The following is a 9,549-nucleotide window of genomic DNA, read 5'->3' on the forward strand; positions in this document are numbered from 1 at the left end:
TGAAGAAAGGGCGAGTCTCAGAAGACCTTCACTGAATGATACCAAGAGAGAATGACATCTGTGAACTTTGTGGACTTTTTAAAAGAGTTATAATGAGACAATCATGGCCCATCATTAAGAGTGAATGTTACCTCAACATGCAGTACAGTAATCCCTGCTGAACCTGACTTTCCCCCATGTTCTTTCTCTGGCTAATTGTGTCTTTGATGAGTGGCTCTTGGAGCGGGCGGCAGTCCTCGATGACAGCTCTGGATTTGGCAGCCCTTCACATGTCAGGCCTTTGGCTGAAACGGCAGGACTGTAACAGGCCACACAGAATGGATGTCTGTCAAACCGTGGCCCGCAACCTGGTATTCCCTTTTCTTGGAGCTTGCTGGGACATGGAAAACTTGTGACGAGACCTTGCCTTCTGAATTATGCAGGGACGGGAGCCTCCAACTCCGGTCAAACATGCATATGCTGGCAGCAGCCACATGCAATGTGAGGGTTTCAGTTATTTTTCTTCTTTTCTTTGTCACTGCAGTCTTGCCTTGTGTAACAGGGAGGATGAAAGAGATGCAGACATGCCCCAGCTTCTAGAGATGAAAGCTTGATGGATCGAGATGCAAAGAGAATGAGAAAGAGAGAAAGACAGAGATAATGACAGAATGTGTGCAACAAAAGCAGACCTCAGGACTAGCATCACAGCTTTACCTTTTGTGTTATCCATCACCCACTTCCTTCATCTGAAATATAAAAGTTGCACATGAATGCCCCTTTATTCTCCCTTTCATTGAGATGGTAGAGAGTAAGAAGTTGCGAAGAAGACGTTGGTTGGATACATTGGTTTATGAGACTATATGGACAAAAGTATGGGGACACCACCTCATCCATTGTTCTTTCTGAAATCAAGGGTATTCACAGTTCCCCCGAGCCACATTTCAATGCTGAGGGGTTTTATACCCCTTTAGCCCATGCCTGGCATTAGGCATAGTTATAGGTTTACAATAGGTTTGTGTTTATCTGCTCTAGAGAGTCCTGTTCTATTGGCATCACAACTCTGCAATACAGGGACTAAACAAGCTATGCATGTGAATATACACTTCCACGTCTTGTCCATGTGCAACTTATCCATTCAAGTAGCTGAATGCATTCATTAGAAGGGGTGTCCGCAAACTTTTGGAAGATTAAGGTTAGACCTTGCACCAAAATGTAATCCTTCCGCTTGGTTTGATTAGTTGTTTTTTTATCTGCAGGTTCGTCACTTGGGAGGACGCCTTTCCATTCTGAGACTCCTTAACATAGAAGGCTGCTGTGGTGTTCATGGGCAGTTAGACTGTTGCTCCACTCTAGATCTGTGAAATTACACAAATTAAAAACCACAGTTTTAAGTAAATGTACCTTTTGGTTTCTTCTTGGAAATGTACATGACTTCAAAGCTCTATGCACTATACCAACTGTGTACTATACTATCAAACCTATGTCATCAAACCTTCACCCCCCAAAAAAGCAGTTCCTAGAATCAGGTCAGTAGAGTTATTGCAGTTCCTAGAATCAGGGCAGTAGAATTATTGCAGTTCCTAGAAACAGGGCAGTAGAATAGCCACCTTTTAGATAGAAGAACCATGATGCACCAGTGCATTATTACACTTCTAACAAGCACTCAATTTTACATGCACAGAGTGAAACCTCCAAAGTCTCTCTTGCTGTGTTCTTGTGTAGGGTCCAGTCTGAACAGTCTGTCCGTGGCCGAGGCTGTGAAGAGGCCTAGAGTTTGAGGGAGGATAGTGCTGGGTCGGAAAAGGGTCGGTCTGGATTTATGAGCTGATGCTGTCTAACTTCTTCCTGACCCCTGACTACAGAACATCGGTGGGTCCCTGAGGGACGTCTCACGCACTAATTCTCACACAGAATGAGTTTCATCCTGTACGCTCTAGCCGTGCTCACGTCTTGCTTGTGCTGGTCTGAATCGCATGGGTCTGTGGTAATATTTGAGACCTTATGATGAACGTCTAGGATTGAACAGCAGTGAGTCTGATTAATAAATAAATAAAGATCATTTGAGGTTAGTGTGGAGAATTGTTGTCAGTAATACAACACATCATGTGGACAAAAGTATTGGGACACCTGCTAATTTATTGTTTCTTCTGAAATCAAGGAAATTAAGATTAGAGGTGTCTCTACTGCTGGATTTCGGAGCAGGATTGCTGTGAAGATTTGATTGCATTTCACTACAGTGACTAGACAAGCTGTGTGTGTGCATGTTCAAGTTGTATCCATTGTGTGATAGTGTATTACATGTTTTAAATACATGCAGTTATTATTTTTGAATATACTACTGTATATCTATAGGCTTTTTTATATGGTATTAAATACGTCTTTACCTGAATCATGATTTTAAACATATTCATGTTTGTCATTATGATAATGCAACAAAATAACAGCTAATTTCTGTGATGTTGCAGTTGCTCCCATAGAGGGCGGCATAGGGTTATTTTAATTTTCCCTACAAATCTAGCAGGCAGAATAATGTTGTTGATGGTGCAGGGGAACAGCCTGGAGATGGTGCTGTTAGACTAGCTGGACCTTCCACTAGAACACAACAGAGGATCAATCAAAAAGCCATTGAAACAAAGGGTTACAACAAATTTAGGGAATTCCCCTTTTTGGTGATAACAGTCAGTTCTCCTGTTAGTTTATCCAGAGCCTGTGGACAATGGCTGTAATTCTTAAACAGTTAATGCAATATTTTTGTAAAACCCCTTGAATTAAAGCTGAAAGTCTTCACTTCAGTCTACATGTTAATTAATCAATTTCAATATCTTAATGTCCAGGATATTGAAAAACTGACATTGTGATATTTTGTTACTCTGCAATATTTATTGAGATATTATAAAACACAAAACTATTTATCAAAAGATTTTAGACATTAATGATCCAACATGTCATGATAATAATGCCCTCTGTGTATCGCAGACTGGAGAATTAAATGATACTGGGCAGATCTGTCTTTTGTTGATGTGTCATGGAAAATGAGCAAGTTGTAGTGCAATGTGACTTTGCTGATATATCATGCAGCCCTAGTACAGGGGCAAAATGATAAAAATTGTATTACTGAATATATCCATTTCAAATCCATCTGGAACTGACTGTATATAGTATAGTGTACTTTTTCTCTCAGCACCCCTTTAACTCTTCAAGAAATGGATTCCATAAGATGTTTGGAAGATTCCACAACATTCCTTTGAGATTCTGGTCCATGCTGACAGGATTGCAGATTCAGGAGTACTTAAATGCTGTGGATCTTCAGTTCTTCCACATCCCAAAGGTGTTGTATCAGATCTGGATCTGGAGGGTGAAGGCCACTAAAGAACACTGAATTCATTGTAATGTTCCTTAAATCAGTTTTGAAACACATTTGCTTTGTGACACAGTGCTGTATTATGCTGGAAGTAGACGTTAGAAGATGGGTAAATCATGGCCTTTAAAGAAAGAACTCAAATTGGCTGTGGCAATCAAGCGTTGATTGATATCAGGTATTAACAGGCCCAAAATGTGTCGAGAAAACATTTCCACCTCTGTCACACTGGACCATGTTGAGTCCATGAATTCAAGCTTTAGCATCTGTGAGCCTCCATAGAAATCGAGATTCATCAGACCAGTCTTCAACTGTCCAGTTTTGGTGAGTCTGTGCCCATTGCACACTCAGCTTTCTGTTCTTGGCTGATAGAAATGCAACCCGATGTACAGAGTGATAATCTGAGTTACTGTAGTCTTTCTGTCAGCTCCAAATAATTTGGCCACTCCCTGTTGTTTTGATTGGTGTTGCTTTTGACTGTTTCATACACAGGAATATATTTTATGTTGCAATTGTATATTGTCCTTATCTCATAAAAATGTTTTGTTTGAAAAATGAAGATGTTATAAAACTTGAAAGCTGATTAAATATAGCACTAATTTTAATGTTGAATTATATGTGTGAGAAATGTCTATATTACCTTATGTAGGCTTTATGTCATGATACATTGAAACTGTGATATTATTTTGACAAGATTACAATACCGTGCACATTTTATACTGTAATATCCCTACTGTAGAGCACAGAACCTTCACTGATATATTGCTACACATCCCAGCAAAGTTTGCAGAGTGTGCTGTAGGCCATATAAGAACATGTACTGCTACTCTTCACCTCTTTGATGTTAGATTTAGGGCAATCTCACACCTGAGAAAGTGAATAAAACTGGCTCATCTCTGTGCATCCTGATCAAAACTGAATTGTTTCTCACAGCACCAGCCAAAACAGGCAAGGCCCTGATGAGTGTCGGCCAGACTCCATGAAAGGCCAGGGAGGAGAGGAGGAATGCACTTATGTTGCCATATAGGCCATTCAGTAATGAAGAAGAGAGGAAGGAACATAAAACAGACTGGTGGATCTAGTGAACTTAGATAGCTGGGAGTTCGCGAGCTGTTTGTGCTCGAAATGTTGGACGGCTAAAAGCAGTCTGGGCGATATCACTTACATGCTAGCGTTCAGAGGGAATTAGCAGTCTGGTGAATGATGAGCTGATGCCAAGAAGCTGTGGAACACAGTTATTTTTCTCATTGCATGCTAATTCTGAGGTTCTAACAAATATGCTTCTCTTCCCACCACCCGCACAGTGTTTTCAGTTCATTTGGCTGATGCGGAAAAGTAATTGGGATCTAAATGGTTTCTCGAAGGCTCTGTATATGTGTACAGTGTTGCTAGCAGGTCAGTAGGTTCCCACAATATTAATGACGGGATAATAAGGATAATAGATTCTGTTTGAAATGTTGAAAATATATTATGCAGATGATTAGCCGAGGCATGCATATCCAAGGCCTGCATTGCTTTCAGATTATTCACACGGTTCTTTTCCAGTCTTGGGTGACTAATAGCCCTTTTCCAACCAAGCAGTGTTTTCGCAAAAAAACTTGGAACCAGATTTTGTCTTTTTCAGTCTTGGCCTACATGGACATAGGAACATTTCCTCATGGCCCTTGAGATTGAAATCCCAACTGCTGGGCATTTCTCACATTTGTAATGAGTTCAGCTGTTGCATCAAAGTAACTGAGACATACTGGTGTGGCTCTGTCTGATGAAGTCCTACACTGAAACTATTAATCCTACTTTTGTGGACACACAATATAGTTATACAGTAAGTATGACCTGTGAGTAACATAGAAGTAACCAATAATGTGCAGGTACACTATATTGACAAAAGTATCATTTATTGTTTATTCCAAAACCAAAGGAATTTAAAAAGAGGTTATCCTGCCTTTGCTGGAATAACTGTTCCTACTATCCAGGGAAAGCCTGATTTTGGAGCATTGCTGCAAGGATCTGACTGCATTTAGTGACAAGAGCAAAAGAGTGAGGTCAGGGTGTTGAATGATCTCCACCCCATCTCATCCCCAACTCCCCAGCTCACCTCAAAACTATTGGATAGAACCCCATTATTCCAGAGAACACAGTTCCAATGCTCCACGGTTCAGTGCTGGAGAGCTTTATTCCCCTCTGGTCCATGTCTGACATGTTCATGTTTGTCTGTTCCAAAGAGTCCTATTCTATTGACAATACTTCTCTACAGGGATTAGGCAAGCTGTGTGTGTGCATTTGCACATCTGTCAACTTGAAGTAGCTGAATGCATTCATTTGGAAGGAGTGTCCAAAAGGTGATCATCCAACATCCTGACCTTTCTAACGCTCTTGTTGCAGAATGTAATCAAATCCTCATAGCAGTGCTCCAAAATCTAATAAAAAAGACTTCCCTGGACAACGGCAGGACAAACTCTTTTTAAATACCCTTGATTTCAGAAAAAACAGTAAATAATCATATGTCCCAATACTTTTGTCCAACATTGTGATTCAGTGTGTGCTGTTTGGCTGTGAAGAGTGAAGCTGTACACATACACTCCGTTTTGTATCTCATCAGCAGACACAAATTTGGACGCTGGATGAGACAGGACATTATTTGACCCAAACAAGTGAAGGTCAAAGATCATGGATTTGAAGACTGAGGCAGGCCTTTGGAATGGCTAGCTAAGAGCGTCCGCTCTGTGTTTAACCCCCTCTCTGTCTTTTCACAGTGAGTCATGTCTGAAGGTGTTTGCTTATGGTTTCCAGTGGGGAACTGTAGTCGGTTATCCCGGTGATGCTAATAAGAAATAGTTGAGTCATCTTTTGTCATGGGGGGAAGTTAAGACTGGCTGCCCTAAAATTTCCTTTTAATGGCTCAATGCATTCAGTTGCGGTCAGAAGTTTACATCATGGACACAAATACCATGGCAACAACACTCTTCTTGGCAGAACTGGTTCAGTTGAATCCGATGGTTTCCCAACAATCCCCACATATTTTTTGGTAAGGTTGAGGTCAGGACTTTGTGGAAGTCACTCCAACAACTTAATATTAGCCTGCTGCCATTGCACAACCACTTTTTCTGTGTATTTGCAGTCAACCGTGTAGTTCAGGGGTGGCCAATAGGGTCCAGCATGGTTTGCTGCTTTAACAGACCTATTAAATCTCTCAGGTCTGAATAAGGTGTACTTGATAAAAAAACGCACAAGACCAGAAATGCCAGAAATGCATTTTTAAGATGGTCCTCTTTCCTTACATTTCATCTGTTTTGCGCGGTGTACCAGTTCCACTACCAGCAAAACAGCCCCAGAGCATTATCCTACCACCACCATGCATAATAGTTGGTCCAGTGTTCTTAGTTTCGAATGCTTCACCTTTATTCCGCCAATCTGATTTAGCTTTGTGTTCTACATTTTGCACAATATACATGCTCACAATGTTTCTCATTTAGGTATTATCGCCCCCTACTGGGCTGGAATGTTCATGTTCATGAGTCATTTTTGTGTTCTCCTCAGGACTTCAAGTGGTAAAGGTCATAGAGTTTACCACTTGTATTTACGACTCTGTAAGCCATTTGCTGGAAACGTCCTTCTAGGAAGCTCTGAATTCTATAAATTTATGAGAACTCGCTCAACGTTTCTGCCATCATTATGCTGTTCGTTCTGGATTCAGATGCTCTGCCTGTAGGCTGTCTGATGTATATTGTGTGCTAACGGTGCGTTCGGATGGTCCTCATAAAGTCGTAAACACAAGAGCTTACAAGAAGCATCCGAAAGTGCCATTAGGACACAGTACACCTCAGACAGTCTGTGGGCGGAGCATCTGAGATTGGGATTAACTGCATAATGATGGCAGACATGTTGAGCACTGTTTAGTGTAGATGAAGAAGAGCGAGGGAAAGAAAAAGAGAGTGGGCAGCTGGGTGACTTCAGTTCAGTGACCAATTTCAGTACATCTCTATATGCCAAGGGAGGATTTACAAAAATACGTGCCTTCGCTGGTTTTCCCACTCCCACCTTATCTTTAATCAAAATGAAATGTTTCATTTCCATCTGCAGCTGCTGCCAGGACCCTGTCAGAAGAACATACTCACAGCATTTCGGACAGTGATTCAGGGCCCGCAGCTGGGGAGGAGGGAAAAATCCCTGAACTATTACATTCAGGGGGGATGCATTTTACTATTCATCATACTGTAGGTGGGGGTTGTCAGATTAATCTCTAAGCAGGTATTACAAGGGCGCTTTGTTTCTTTAGAGCTATTTTGCTGGGTACAGGCTTCAGAACAGACTTTACATATTAATGTTTGAGTATTGGTTCATTCAGAACAGTAATTCATATGGATGCATTAACTCACTATGCTGTGAAAGTTAACGGGATGTAAGCAGGATGTGATGTCCTCAGCTATGGTCAAGAGCTTTTTTCATTTCTGATCTATGTACCAAAAAAAAAATCCACTCAGACTCAGTGTTCCCTTTCCTCTGTCACATCGATGCTGGATAGTGTGGGCGTCTGGGAGCTGATGCAGCGTTCTCCTTCAATCTCATTCGGTTAGCATTCTAAAGGATGTTAGCAGTTAGCGTTTCCCTGAACTGCATTCAGCTGTCCAGGAAGCTCACCCTCCCAGTTCTGGGTAGCATTGTGTAATAGGGGGAGTCCTAGCTAGGGAGTGGGAATTGAAAATGACTACATTGCAGGTGAATTAGTTAAAAACTATGTAAAAATGGCAAATTTGACTGTACAAACACATGCGTCATAGAATGGAGTAAGTTCTACAAAGAAGAGGCTTTAATTTTGGGCTACATCTGGTCCAAGTACACAATATTTGCACTACATGGTACAGTCCAGCTAAAGATGGCAGCACAATAGAACAGACTACTCTAAGGTGGTTAAACGGACCCAGAAGAAGGTGGTAAAAAGAAAAGGTACAGGAAGAGGTCGAGGGGTGAGATTTCACGGCTGTGTGAAGTTATGATCAGGCCATGTGTTTTTCTGTGTGTTTACACTAACCTCTAACATCACTCTCGCTCCACTTTCTCTCTTTCTTGTCTCATTCTGCACGTAAGCATAGACAGCCCATGACCTCTAATTTTTAACCCCCTGACCTCTGCTGACCTTTAGGAAGAGCAAGTACAGCGGGGCAATAACTGAAAGCATTTACAACAGGATGTTCCAGCAGATCATCTGTTCAGCTCTGCCGGGAACACTCAGCCCAATAAAACTTTCAGGCCCTAATAAATAACAACTTTTAGCAACTAACAACTATTATAAATATATTATTAAGCAATAGCTATCTAACACACTATTAGATATATAGTTTAATACTGTTAATTACAAATATAATATAATTGTAGAACTGCTACAGATAAATAAATTATTACTGCATGATTTATTCATTTTTCCACTGGTATACAAATAATGAATCATTATTTGAAATTATTAACTTAATTATTGCAATAGTTATTTAGTTAATATTGATTATTTTATTTGGTTAAAGTTACATTTTTAAAATAATTTTAGACATAACCCACAGCTAATAAATTATGCAAAATATTATTATTACTTAAAAACAAAGAAATATATTCATATTTTTCACAATCTTTTATTATTTATGTTTATTTAGTTTTAAATACTTTGCAATAAAAATAATAATAAAACTTAATGGTGGCAGTAACTTTAGGCTCTTGCAGATGGCGATGCGCGAAGATGAACGGGCTATAAATATCTGGGGGGGTGACGGGATTCATAGATTGAAAAGAGGCGATACAGTGCAGTGAATGTCTTGTTTGATGTGTGAAAAATGGGTCACAAAACAGATGGTAATGATTGGCAAAAAGGCGTGATTGCATTGGGGCATTGCAGCATGGCAAAGGTCATAGTGTGAAGGAAGTAGCTGAATTTGCAGGTGTATCAAAACGTACAGTCTAGCACGTCTACCAGCGGAGGCAGAAATTCCTGTCTTCAGGAAATTCTCGCCAGAATTGTGGCTGAAAGATGAACCTGACGGACAGGGACTGCTGGCGGGTGTTACGGCTTGTGAATGAAAATCACTTCGCTCCTGAGAAAAGATTCTAGGGGTTACATTGCGGAAGTCCTTCACAACCAATTTCTTAAAGAACTCTCCTCAGGGGACTGCATACACACAAACATATGACGCAGAGTGGCACAAGAGGCCTTTGCTCACTTCTGTTCA

This window comes from Salminus brasiliensis, chromosome 1 (assembly GCF_030463535.1).
Source record: "Salminus brasiliensis chromosome 1, fSalBra1.hap2, whole genome shotgun sequence".
NCBI classification, from domain to species: domain Eukaryota; kingdom Metazoa; phylum Chordata; class Actinopteri; order Characiformes; family Bryconidae; genus Salminus; species Salminus brasiliensis.